This window comes from Hylobates moloch, unplaced genomic scaffold, assembly GCF_009828535.3.
Source record: "Hylobates moloch isolate HMO894 unplaced genomic scaffold, HMol_V3 SCAFFOLD_8, whole genome shotgun sequence".
In the NCBI taxonomy this organism is placed as follows: Eukaryota; Metazoa; Chordata; class Mammalia; order Primates; family Hylobatidae; genus Hylobates; species Hylobates moloch.
This window is the reverse complement of record NW_026652283.1, coordinates 80,740,253-80,752,854: the sequence shown is the minus strand read 5'-3', so window position 1 is coordinate 80,752,854 and position 12,602 is coordinate 80,740,253. Positions and strand designations below refer to the sequence as shown.

The following is a 12,602-nucleotide window of genomic DNA, read 5'->3' as shown; positions in this document are numbered from 1 at the left end:
CTCTACTAAAAATACAAAAAATTAGCTGTGCGTGGCAGTGGGCGCCTGTATTCCAAGCTACTCGGGAGGCTGAGGCAGGAGAATCACTTGAACCCGGGAGGCAGAAGTTGCAGTGAGCCGAGACCACGCCACTGCACTCCAGCCTGAGCAACAAGAGTGAAACTCCATCTCAAAAAATAGAGGCCAAGGCAGTAGGATCATTTGGGGCCAGAAGTTCAAGACCAGCCTCGGCAACACAGCAAGACCCTATCTCTGTAAAAAAATTAGCAAGTTGTGGTGGTGCACATCTGTAGCCCTAGCTACTCAGGAGGCTGAGGCAGGAGGATCTCTTGAGCCCAGGAGTTTGAGGCTGCAGTGATCTCTAATCATACCACTGAGCTTCAGCCTGCATGACTGAGTGAGACCCTATGTCAAACAAACAAATAAAGAAATAAAAGATGGGATCAACTACCCTTGAGGAGTGACTATGGCGACCCTTCTGTTCTCTCTACAGAAAGTTGTAATATTGCTATTATAGAAAGAGGTGGTCAGGCCAGGTGCGGTGGCTCAGGCTTGTAATCGTTGCACTTTGGGAGGCAGATCACTTAAGCTCAAGAGCTCAAGACAAGCCTGAGCAACATGGCAAAACCCCATCTCCACTAAAAATACAAAAACTAGCTGGGCGTGGTGGCATGGGCCCACAATCCCAGCTACTTGGGGAGCTGAAGCAGGAGAATAGCTTGAACCTGGGAGGCTGAGGCTGCAGTGAACCTGGGTGACAAAATGAGACCCTGTCCCCCCAAAAATAAAAAAGAAAGCAAGCGGTGGTCAAAATGCTGCCCCAAAATGTAGAGAGGTAAGTACTATAGAACTTTCTTCTGCATTTTTAAATGTGTAACTTTTTGTGATTTTTTTCAATCTGAACATTCACTTTCTTACCTAATTTTGTTTTCATATTTGTAAATTATTTTGTTTAAAGATGGCATTCATAATTACATTTATAATTACAAATTATATATTTATGTTACATATATTTATATTATTTTATATAAGCTTCAGACACCACAAAACCTGCCCTATACTAGGTGGTAAGGTCATGACTGCCTGCTTTTCAGTTTTCTGAATGTTTCAAACTTCTTATAATATCCTCCAACTCTGAGCACACATTACCTTTCTAACAGAGAGAAAATACTGGAGGAAGAGGAGGATTCAAGATTGAAACAGGAAAACACAGATGGCTGTCTGGCTCTTGATGGTTTTAAATCCATCTAGAAACAAACACTGATCCAGCCCACCCTTCGTACTCAGAGCTTCACTCCAAGTGAGAATAACAACCACAACACACACTGTCCTTAAGGTGTACACAAGGTGCTAGAAGGTCAGAGCCCTCAATAGCACTTCATTCTGGTTTTATTTTATCTTATCTTTTGAGATGGAGTTTCGCTCTTGTTGCCCAGGCTGGAGTGCAATGGCCTGATCTCGGCTCACCACAACCTCCGCCTCCCGGGTTCAAGTGATTCTCCTGCCTCAGCCTTCCAAGTAGCTGGGATTACAGGCATGCGCCACCACACCTGGCTAATTTTTGTATTTTTTTAAGTAAAGACAGAGTTTTTCCATGTTGGACAGGCTGGTCTCAAACTTCCAGCCTCAGATGATCCGCCCCCCTTGGCCTCCCAAAGTGCTGGGATTACAGGTGTGAGCCACTGCACCCAGCCTCATTCTGGTTTTAATAAAGAAGAAACCACAGATTTTAACTGGAGTGATTATATGAAAGTCATACAATAATGTAGCTTCTTCCCCCAAAACAGCAGATTCTGTTCCAAAAATCTAGACAAATCTCAGCTTTCCCATAAGGGACACAGTAGTCTCTCAGCTGTTTCTCCTTTCTAGAACCACCAGCACAACTAGCTGCCCTCTTTGCCTCGTCTGACCAGGTTTCTGGAATGACAGACTAGAGGGCTCCAAGGTAAGGGGAACAGGAAGAAAGAACTGTCAGCCTATCTAGAAATATGTTTATCACCAGCCTGGGCAAGATGGGGATACCCTGTCTCTACCAAAAAAAAAAAAAAAATAGCCAGGTGCAATGGCGCATACCTATGGTCCCAGCTACTTGGGAGGCTGAGATGGAAGGGTCACTGGAGCCTGGGAGGTCAAGGCTGCAGTGAGCCCGGATCACGCAACTGTACTCCAGCCTGGGTGACAGAGCGAGACCCTGTCTCAAAAAAAAAAAAAAAAACATAAATAAATAATAAAAAAGAAATATGTTTATCAGAATAAACTGCTAGAATTATAAAGAATTTAAGCAATTTTAAAAGCTTCTCGCTAAAACAATGATTGATTCTAAGGTCTCATATGTCCCCTTATCAATATATCAAATTTTATTTTGTTTTAAGAGATGGGGGCTCACTATGTTGCCCAGGCTAGCCTCGAACTCCTGGCCTCAAGTGATCCTTCCGCCTTAGCCTCTCCAAGTGCTACGATTACAAGGCATGAGTCATCTGGCCAAATTTTCTTGCAAATAGCTGAATGTATTCTACACACATACCAGGAATTTTCAGTTCTGTTGTAAAAGCCAGTTACCCCTTTTTCAAGGACAATTCTCAGTCTCCAGTCTCCCACCACATTGTAAGAAACCTAACTCAACAGGAACACAGAGAAGCAACTCTCACACTAAAGCCAAAATTGCTTACAGGTCTCAATCTATGAGGGATTTCTGCAATCCTCAAGTCATGGTTCTTTCATATGCCAATAAGTAATGGTTCCATAGGGCCAGTGTGGTGGCTCACACGTGTCATCCTAGCAGTTTGGAGGCCAAGGCAGGATGACTGTTTGAGCCCAGGACTTTGAGAACAATCCTGGCAAAATAGTGAGATCTCGTCTCTACAAAAAATAACTAGCCAGGTATGGTGGTACATGCCTGTTGTCCCAGCTACTTGGGAGGCAGAGGTGGAGGGATCACTTGAGCCCGGAAAGCTCAAAGTTACAGTGAGCAGAGATTGTACCACCATACTCCAGCCCAGTGACAGAGCGAGACACTGTCTCAAATAAACAAAAAAGTAACGGTCCATTAGCTTCAGACAAGATTATAGGTTTCCTGCCAGTGGGCAATGTTTACCCCGTTTAGCTCTTGCTAACTGGGGTAAGCTCTTAGCTCACTGCCAAACCTAAATGACACATGAATTCATCCTCTGAAATAAGGCATGCCAAAAGTGATTCAGTCCCAATGGGCAGCCACAGAGGCAGGGCATCCCAGACCTGCCCAGGCAAGCACCTGAGTGCTGCATTTGCTGGAGCAGGGACGAAAGTGTGCCTTATGCAGCACCAGTTCCTGCGACCAAGGGAACTCTGACAATTTCCTCTGGGTCCTTTCAACATCTCACTTAGACAAATACTCCTCGCAAGGGTCTGCAAACTATTCTAGGTTCGTGGCAGCAATCTGGCAGCTTGTATCACCCAACCCACTTGGCCTGAGTGCAGTCAGTGTTCTTCCAGACCAGCCCAGAAAATAATGAGATACGATTTTGAGAAAAGTCTTAAGACTGCACCAGTCAGGCTGGGCACGGTGGCTCACGCCTGTAATCCCAGCACTTTGGGAGGCCAAGGCAGGCAGATCACGAGGTCAGGAGATCGAGACCATCCTGGCTAGCATGGTGAAACCCCGTCTCTACTAAAAATACAAACAATTAGCCGGGCGTGGTGGCGGGCACCTGTAGTCTCAGCTACTGGGGAGGCTGAGGCAGGAGAATCACTTGAACCCAGGAGGTGGAGCTTGCAGTGAGCCGAGATCGCACCACTGCACTACAGCCTGGGCAACAAAGCGAGACTCCATCTCAAAAAAAAATAAAAATAAATTAAAAAAAAAAAAGACTGCACCAGTCACAGCACTATGTCCTAATAAAGAGACACTTGCCAATTATCCTTCAGAAGTCCTGAGCTAGCTCTCCAAAATAAGATCTAGCAAAATATTTTAAAATTTTTGTTAGGGAAATCAAGTTCAATTGCATTCATAGTTCCAAAGCAAAGGTCACACGGATCTCTTCAGAGTCACCCAGTTTGTGAGGAAGGCAGTGGATTCAGTCAATCAAGATCGCAGGCATTTGAGGCCAGGCATGGAGGCTCACACCTATAATCTCAGCAGTTTGGGAAGCTGAGGTGGGAGGATTGCTTGAGCTCAGAAGTTTGAGACCAGCCTGGGCAACACAGTGAGACCCTGTCTTTAAAAAAATGTTTTAAAGGCTGGGCGCGGTGGCTCACGCTTGTAATCCCAGCACTTTGGGAGGCCGAGGCGGGTGGATCACAAGGTCAGGAGATCGAGACCACGATGAAACCCCATCTCCACTAAAAATACAAAAAATTAGCTAGGCGTGGTGGCGGGCGCCTGTAGTCCCAGCTACTCGGAGAGGCTGAGGCAGGAGAATGGCGTGAACCTGGGAGGCGGAGCTTGCAGTGAGCAGAGATGGCGCCACTGCACTCCAGCCTGGGCGACAGAGCGAGACTCCGTCTCGGAAAAAAAAAAAAAAAAAAGTTTTAAAAATTAGCCACGCCTGGTGGCATGCACCTGTAGTCCTAGCTACTCAGAAGGCTGAGGCAGGAGCCCAGAAGGTTGAGGTTATTGTGGGCTATGAGATTGTGCCACTGCACTCTAGCCTGGGTGACAGAGTGAGACCCTGTCTCTAAAAAAAGTAAAAATAAAATACGATTGCATTTTAGGACCAGCAGTGAAGGCTAACAAGGTACTTCCAGTTTTAACATCTTACTCTTCTCTCGCTCATTACAAGGAGCTTAAGTTATTTTCCAAAGTAAAAACGGTCTTTGAGTGTGAGATAAATCATCCTAGGGGTCCTGTCCCTTACTTTCCCAAGCCTTACCTGCCCCAGTCCTGCTGTTCATGTTCATTAGTTTACTTTTTTGTTTGTTTGTTTGTTTTTGAGACGGAGTCTCGCTCTGTCGCCCAGGCTGGAGTGCAGTGGCGCAATCTCGGCTCACTGCAAGCTCTGCCTCCCAGGTTCACGCCATTCTCCTGCCTCAGCCTCCCGAGTAGCTGGGACTACAGGCAGCTGCCACCACACCTGGCTAATTTTTTGTATTTTTAGTAGAGACGGGGTTTCACCGTGTTAGCCAGGATGGTCTCGATCTCCTGACCTCGTGATCCACCTGCCTCGGCCTCCCAAAGTGCTAGGATTACAGGCATGAGCCACCGCGCCCGGGCTTGTTTTTGTTTTTTTAAGACAGGGTCTCACTCACGTCTCCCAGGCTGAAGTGCAGTTGGTGTAATCACAGCTCAATGCAGCCTTGCCTCCCTGGGTTCAAGTGATTCTCCCATCTCAGCCTCCCAAGTAGCTGGGACTACAGGCACATGCCACCATGTCGAGCTAATTTTTTGTTATTTTTAGTAGAGACAAGGTTTCGCCACGTTGCCCAGGCTGGTCTCGAACTGCTGGGATTCAATGATCCGCCTACCTCGGCCTCCTGAAGTGCCGGGATTATAGGCATGAGCCACTGAACCAGGCCACACATCCATTAGTTTTTAAGCCCCAAAATCTAAACCTGTCAGCTGCCAACTGGCACCCCTGTAAGTTCTACCCTCCCAAATCCCCCAGGACCTTGTATCCTGGATTTACAGTCCTCCTCTGGCCTTCCCAGTGTAAATGCAGCATTCTGACTAACCCATAAAGTCTTCAACATGAGACCCTGTAAGTTGCTGTGTTAGTTCCAAAGGCCCAGCAGAGAATCTACAAAGGGCAGAGGCAGCCCAAAGACCTGAGGAAGAGACAAACACTTTTATCCTCGTGCTCAGATACAAATACAAAGCAAGAAAAACCCAAGCCCTTCAGTAGTGGGTTTGTAATCAACTGGGCTCTCTCTCCTTCAGAGGCACTTGCCTGGAAGAACAGATACTGTTCAAGGAATGACACCTTTTACTGCCTTACAAGTAAAACTTCTATTCATAATAGATGAAAAATTGAAAACGTTTAATAAGAATTAATTAATTTAGGAAGAGCATAATCTCAGCAATGTGCAAAAAGATGGTTTAACAAGTTATTGTTTTTCTTGTCAGGTTGTTCAAGCTCATAAAAGGTTGTTCAAGCTCATAAAAACATACATTCCTTGGTCAAGTATACTACAATCAGCCCTCCTCTTTCTTCCTTGAGTAACTAGGCAAGTTCTCAAGAAATATGATGACTCTTCAGCACCATAGCCAAGCAGATACCAGGTCTGCACACCTCCACAGGGCACCCCATAAAAGCAGGTAAACTGAACTTACCACCACCCCCTGCTGTTGAGCAGGAAGGAACCATGGCACAGTCCACAGACACCACGTTTAAAGCACATCTAAACAAATAGGCATCAGAGTGAAAGTGGGCAGGCTTGGAGTTAGGTTAATCCCCAAACAAATGTGGCTGCAGCCTCAGCAACACCATCAAATTTATGTAGAAAAGGGATCTTTGCCAAATGCAGTGGCTCACACCTGTAATCCCAGTGCTTTTGGATGCTGAAGCAGGAGGATTGCTTCAAGACCAGCCTGGGTAAAAAAAAGCGAGACCCTGTCTCTACAAAAAAAAATTTTTTTTTTTTTTTTTTTGAGATGGAGTCTTGCTCTGTCTCCCAGGCTAGAGTGCAGTGGCGCGATCTTGGCTCACTGCAAGCTCTGCATCCCGGGTTCACGCCATTCTCCTGCCTCAGCCTCCCGAGTAGCTGGGACTACAGGCACCCACCACCACACCCAGCTAATTTTTTGTATTTTTTTTAGTAGAGACAGGGTTTCACCGTGTTAGCCAGGATGGTCTCAATCTCCTGACCTCATGATCCGCCTGCCTTCGCCTCCCAAAGTGCTGGGATTACAGGCGTGAGCTACCATGCCCGGCCTACAATACAATTTTTAAAATGAGCTGGGCCCAGTGCCATGTGCCTATAGCCCCAACTGCTTGGGAGCCTGAGGCAAGAGGATCACTTAAGCCCAGGAGGTTGAGGCCATAGCGAGCTATGATTGCTGCGCTGCCCTCCAGCCTGGGCAACTGAGTGAGACTGTCTTTATTTAAAATTTATATGTACAGGCCAGGTGCAGTGGCTCACATCTGTAATCCCAGCACTCTGGAAGGCCACGGTGGGCGGATCACTTGAGGTCAGGAGTTCGAGACCAGCCTGGACAACATGGTGAAAACCCATCACTACAAAAATACAACAATTACCCAGGCGTGGTGGCAGATGCCTGTAGGCCCAGCTACTTAGGAGGCTGAGGCAAGAGAATCGCTTAAACCCGGGAGGCAGAGGTTACAGTGAGCCAAGATCGCACCACTGCACTCCAACCTGGGCAACACAGCAAGACTCCGTCTCCAAAAATAATAATAATAATAAAAAATATACAAATCTAAGACACTAGGGCACATAAAAATCTGAATGGGCAGGTGAGTAGTTATAACAAAAAGTCATATCCAATGTTAGTTTCACACTTGCAAAGCAAAAATAAACTACTATTCTTATAAAACAAATACTGAAGGGGTATGTGAGATTTTCGCAATCCCCATGAAAGCTGAGACAAGCTCACACAGCCCATGGGTCATCTCATTTGAGTGTGCAGCTTCAGTTAGGAAGGCCTGTTGGCCCTGAAGCAGCCCAAACTAAAAGAGCAAGACAAGGTTCAAGGCAAGGAGCCATAATGGGTGGGCTCTTCTAACAGGTAGGGTTAAGGTAGAGTAATATGGCCTGGGGAACTTGGGCCACAGCACCCCAGGGCCAGAGCAGGCAACGTGGCAGCCTTCCACAAACCCAGACTTAGGAGATCTGGCCCAGGTTCCAACTGGGCACATTCTCACAAACTAAATGCAAAAGCAACAACACTAGAGCCAGATGTCTGCTTCTTGGTAACTAACACGTTTTATTCCATTAAAAGAAGTTTTAATCCCAGCACTTTGGGAGGCCGAGCCGGGCGGATCACGAGGTCAGGAGATCGAGACCACGGTGAAACCCTGTCTCTACTAAAAATACAAACAATTAGCCGGGCGTGGTGGTGGGCACCTGTAGTCCCAGCTACTCGGAGAGGCTGAAGCAGGAGAATGGCGTGAACCTGGGAGGCGGAGCTTGCAGTGAGCCAAGATTGCGCCACTGCACTCCAGCCTGGGCAACAGAGCGAGACTCCGTCTAAAAAAAAAAAAAAAAAAGAAGTTTTACTCTTCCTTAGGTTTGGGATTAGACACTCAATTTCGAAAACACATAGGAGTGTCTCAAGTAAGATAGGTGGATACATAGAGAAAGCAAACAACATTAATTAGCCAGGTGTGGTGGCACACGCCTGTAGTCCCAGCTACTAGGGAGGCTGAGGCAGGAGAATCGCTTGAACCTGGGAGGCGAAGGTTGTAGTGAGCTGAGATCTGGCCACTGCACTCCAGCCTGGGTGACAGAGCGAGACTCGTCTCATTAAAAACAAACAAGCAAACAAACAAAAAACTCTGAATTTTAAAGGGAGCACATCCCAGAAATTTGTTTAGTTTTGTTTGTTTTGAGACAGAGGATCCTGCCACCACACCCAGCTAATTTTTGTATGTTTAGTAGAGACAGGGTTTCACCATGTTGGCCAGACTGGTCTCAAACTCCTGACCTCAAGTGATCTGCCCACCTCAGCCTCCCAAAGCATTGGTATTACTGGCGTGAGCCACCACGCTTGGTCCTTTCTTTCTTTTTCCTTTTTTTTTGTGTGTGTGTGTGTTTTTTTGAGATGGAGTCTCACTCTGTCGCCCAGGCTGGAGTGCAGTGGTGCGATTTCAGCTCACTGCAATCTCCACCCGCTGGGTTCAAACGATTCTCTTGCTTCAGCCTCCTGAGTAGCTGGGATTCCAGGCACCTGCCAGAGAGGCTGGCTAGTTTTTGTATTTTTAGTAGAGACCGGGTTTCACCAGGTTGGCCAGGCTGGTCTTGAACTCCTGACCTCGTGATCCAACCGCCTTGGCCTCCCAAAGTGCTGGGATTACAGGCATGTGCCACTAAGCCTGGCCCAGGCCCTTTCTTTCTTTAAAAGGTAGGGCAGGCCAGGCACGGAGGCTGAGGCAGGAGAATGGCGTGAACCTGGGAGGCGGAGCTTGCAGTGAGCCAAGATCGCGCCACTGCACTCCAGCCTTGGCGACAGAGCGAGACTCTGTCTCAAAAAAAAAAAAGGTAGGGCAGTGATGGGGATGGGCACGGTGTAGATGAAACAAGATTGGCCAGGAATTAGTAACTACTGAAGCTGGTTATGGATGACAGACTGAAATGAACTGTGCATCATCTCGGCAAATTGACTTCTCCAAATCCTGAGGTGGGCTCTAAACTCAATTTTTGGAGAAAAGGACATTTCCTTGCCACCAGAATATACTGTAAAACACAACTACTTCTTATTACTTTTATTACATGGTACACAAATAGGCAAAAACATAATTAAAAAAACAAAAACACGCTTTAAAATGTAATAACATGAGAATAATCATCTGCTTACTTTCTAATGTACAAGAGTGTGTTCAATTTGTTACTTAAGAAGATTACCCACTAGGTGAAATAACTTCACTTAAAGGGAAAATTCTTCCCCAGTGCATCCTCTTTATGAGCCAAACAATGGAAAATTTTCACCTCAGCAAGCTGGCCTCAGGGAGGTTCAGGCTCATCCCTGTTGCCTAGATACCAGTGACATCTCAGGAGCTTACAGAAGGCTCTGGCATCCCTCTTGGAAGGGAGACTGGCAAAGGTTTATCAGTCAGTGGTTGCTCCTTCTTTCCCAGCACACTCCACTGCTCAGACAGATACAGGGCTAGCATACAGTGTACCTGTCACCTCGGAAGCTTTGAAGCACAAAAGAAGTCTATTATATCTGTTACACTGATTTCTAGATCTCCCAGGTCCCTGCCTTGCTCCCTCCCTACCCAGGCCCTGCACAAAAAACAAACCAAACAAACAGCTAGTTTCTACAATTGTATCAACTCTAGTCCGTGTTCTTATCCATTTGATTTCTTTCTCTCTCTCTCTTTTTTTTTTGTAGAGACAGGGTGTTGCTATGTTGCCCAGGTTGATCTTGAACTGCTGGGCTCAAGTGATTCTCCATTTGATTTCTAACAATGCCTGTGAATTCTAAAGTCACAAAGCAGGTAAATCTATCGAAATGACAATGTCAGACAAGACCACAGAAAATAGAAAAAAAATTTTAAATGACAGTTAACAGTTTAACTTTTTCTCAAAAAAAAAAAAGTTACTAGGCCTTCAACTTGCCTATTATGTCAAATATGATAAAGTATTCATTTGGCCCTTTCTAACTCTGATAGTGGCTAAAGTCAAAACAACACCCTGAAGCTTCTCTTTAAATACTTAACACCCAAGTTACACGATGCAATTATACAAACCCCACAGCAACAACCTATATAAATAAGCATCTTAGTTCACTTAAAATATTACCTGGCTACAACTGCAAATACAGCAAACATTTTAAACACTAGAATTCAACAAAATTACTGTAATCATGGTCCCTTATTAAAAATAACATAAACTGATGATCTACAACATTTTTGTTACCACGTTCCAAAGTTCCAGTACTTTTTCTTAAAACTATTCAAGATGATTTTTTGTTCTATGTACATTCTGCTACGGAAATGTTTAATTCCAAGCAGTGACTAGTTCTATTTTCCCTGGTATTTAAGAGCACTGCATTTTACTGGTTTCTACATTTTATTTTCACTCATTTTTCTGCTAGTGTAGCTTTCTTGATATATGAGACCGAATACAATCCTAAAATGAAATAAGCCATTAGGATGCAAAAGACAAAAGCGGTCTGTAATCAAATGTAAACAGTGGAAATATCACTATAAAGGTGTCCTCTTATCCGTTTAAAGGCGTTTTTTCTATAATAAGGTTAAGTGTGTAGATTCCCTCATCGAACACCATCTGACGGGCCCGAATGGCATTCAACACTCAAAATGGCTGCACATCTGCCGACCCCAGGTAACAGTACCTGAGGCGCTGGGCTGACTCCCTATCCAAAGATCCGGGAAGACCCCTCCACCCGCCAAATATCTGGGGAGATCGTGGCCGCCAATGACCTGGGGAGACCCCTCAATGACACCGTAGATCCTGCGCTTCCCAAGACCCGGGGAGATCTCCTCAATGACCAGGAAAGATCCTGCCCCCCCAAACCCGGGAGACCCCTCCAATGACCGGGAGGATTCTGCACCCCCAAAACCAGGGAAATCTCTCCCCCAATGATCAGAAGAAAAATCCTCCTCCCAAATGACCCAGGGAAATCGAATCCACAGGGACCCCGGGAGATTTCCCCCACAATGACCACGGAAGAAGTCTTTCCCAAATAACCTGGGAGACTCCAATGATCAGAGACCCCGTCTCCCAGTAGCCCGAAAAAAATCTCCCTCAAAGCTCCTGGGGCACTAGGGCCAAAGGACGCGAGCATTACTTGCCTCCTCAGCCGGGTTCCTCGGCGTTTCCGTCCTATTGTTTCTCTCGCACCAAAATGGCTGCGGCCAGGCCGAGCCCCGCCCCCTGCACCTCGCTCCCGGTGCCCCTCGCTATTGGCTCGTCCTAGGAGCTGCGCACGCGGACTGGACAGCCTGAAAGGCGCTGTTGCTAGGGTGCCAGGATTCGCTGCAACAGCTTCCGGAAAAGGCGGTGACTGGGGGCGGGGCCAGAGAGGGCGGAGCATTGTCCTCCGTCGGGGAGGGTGGCCCGGAGGTCTGATGGGCGGTTGGGTGGACAGACTAGCTGCGGGCCGATGGACAGCAGGATACCTGGGAAACAGATGGATTGACCAACAGTCCTGGTTTGTTCAGTACTGAGCGATTTCGCAGGATGCAGGAATTTCAATGCTAACACAGTCCACTACAAACTGGGAAGTTGGTCACTTTAGCAGATGGACAGAACACTGGATGTGAATAGACGGAAAGAGGGACAAAAGAGTGACTGTGGACGGTGGACAAAGAAATGGTTATATATACAGACAGACAGATTATTAGATATGGAAGGGTAGACAGAGAAGTGGCCATAGAGTTTTCTGGAGACTGGTGGATGACCCAGTGCCCAACCCAGCTCCCACCAAGCTCCACACCACAGGGCTTGTCTGAGGCTCATTTGTCTTGTGCCTGTGTTGGACAGAAGGGCTCTCACCTGAGTGAATGTCAGCGTAGCTGTGAAAGGCAAAGGAGAGGGTTAGTGCCACTGAGAGTGGGCAGAGCCTCTTACCTAATCTCTGCTCTTTCTGTGAAGGAGAACAATGTTGCAGCCCTGTGTACTGGGCATTTGCAAAGGTGTAAATTCACTCATACACTCTTTAATTCAACAAGTATTTATTAAGCACTTACACTCGGTATTGGAAATACAGCAGTGAACAAAAAAGGAAAATAAATAAATATCCCTGACCTTATAACAGTGGATAGGAGAGACTTCTGTGAGCAGTTCCTCTCACCTTAGCATGTGGTTTCCACGGCTCCACGTCCTCCTGGTTTCCTCCAGTCTCACCAGTTTCTCATCTGTGTGTTTTCTCTTTGTCTACACTCACTCTTCCAAAATCTTATCCAGGGTCATGACTTCAAATGCCACCTACATGTCAATCACTCCTAAAAGTGTTTGTCCAGTCCAGACCCTTCCTGAGTGGCAGATTC

General features: G+C 46.5%; 1 protein-coding gene across 3 annotated transcripts in view; it reads right to left on the bottom strand.

Annotated features, from left to right (window-relative positions):
• Positions 1–11,525, bottom strand: part of IP6K2 (inositol hexakisphosphate kinase 2) — a 30,338-nt gene extending 18,813 nt beyond the window's left edge. For 2 of the 3 annotated variants that reach the window (XR_009214536.1, XM_032161653.2), the window contains exon 1: positions 11,406–11,525. The gene's annotated coding sequence lies outside the window, so the exon portion shown is untranslated. The remainder of the gene's footprint in view (positions 1–11,405) is intronic. The other variant, XM_032161652.2, reaches the window with a different exon arrangement.
• Between the last annotated feature and the right edge of the window lie 1,077 nt (positions 11,526–12,602).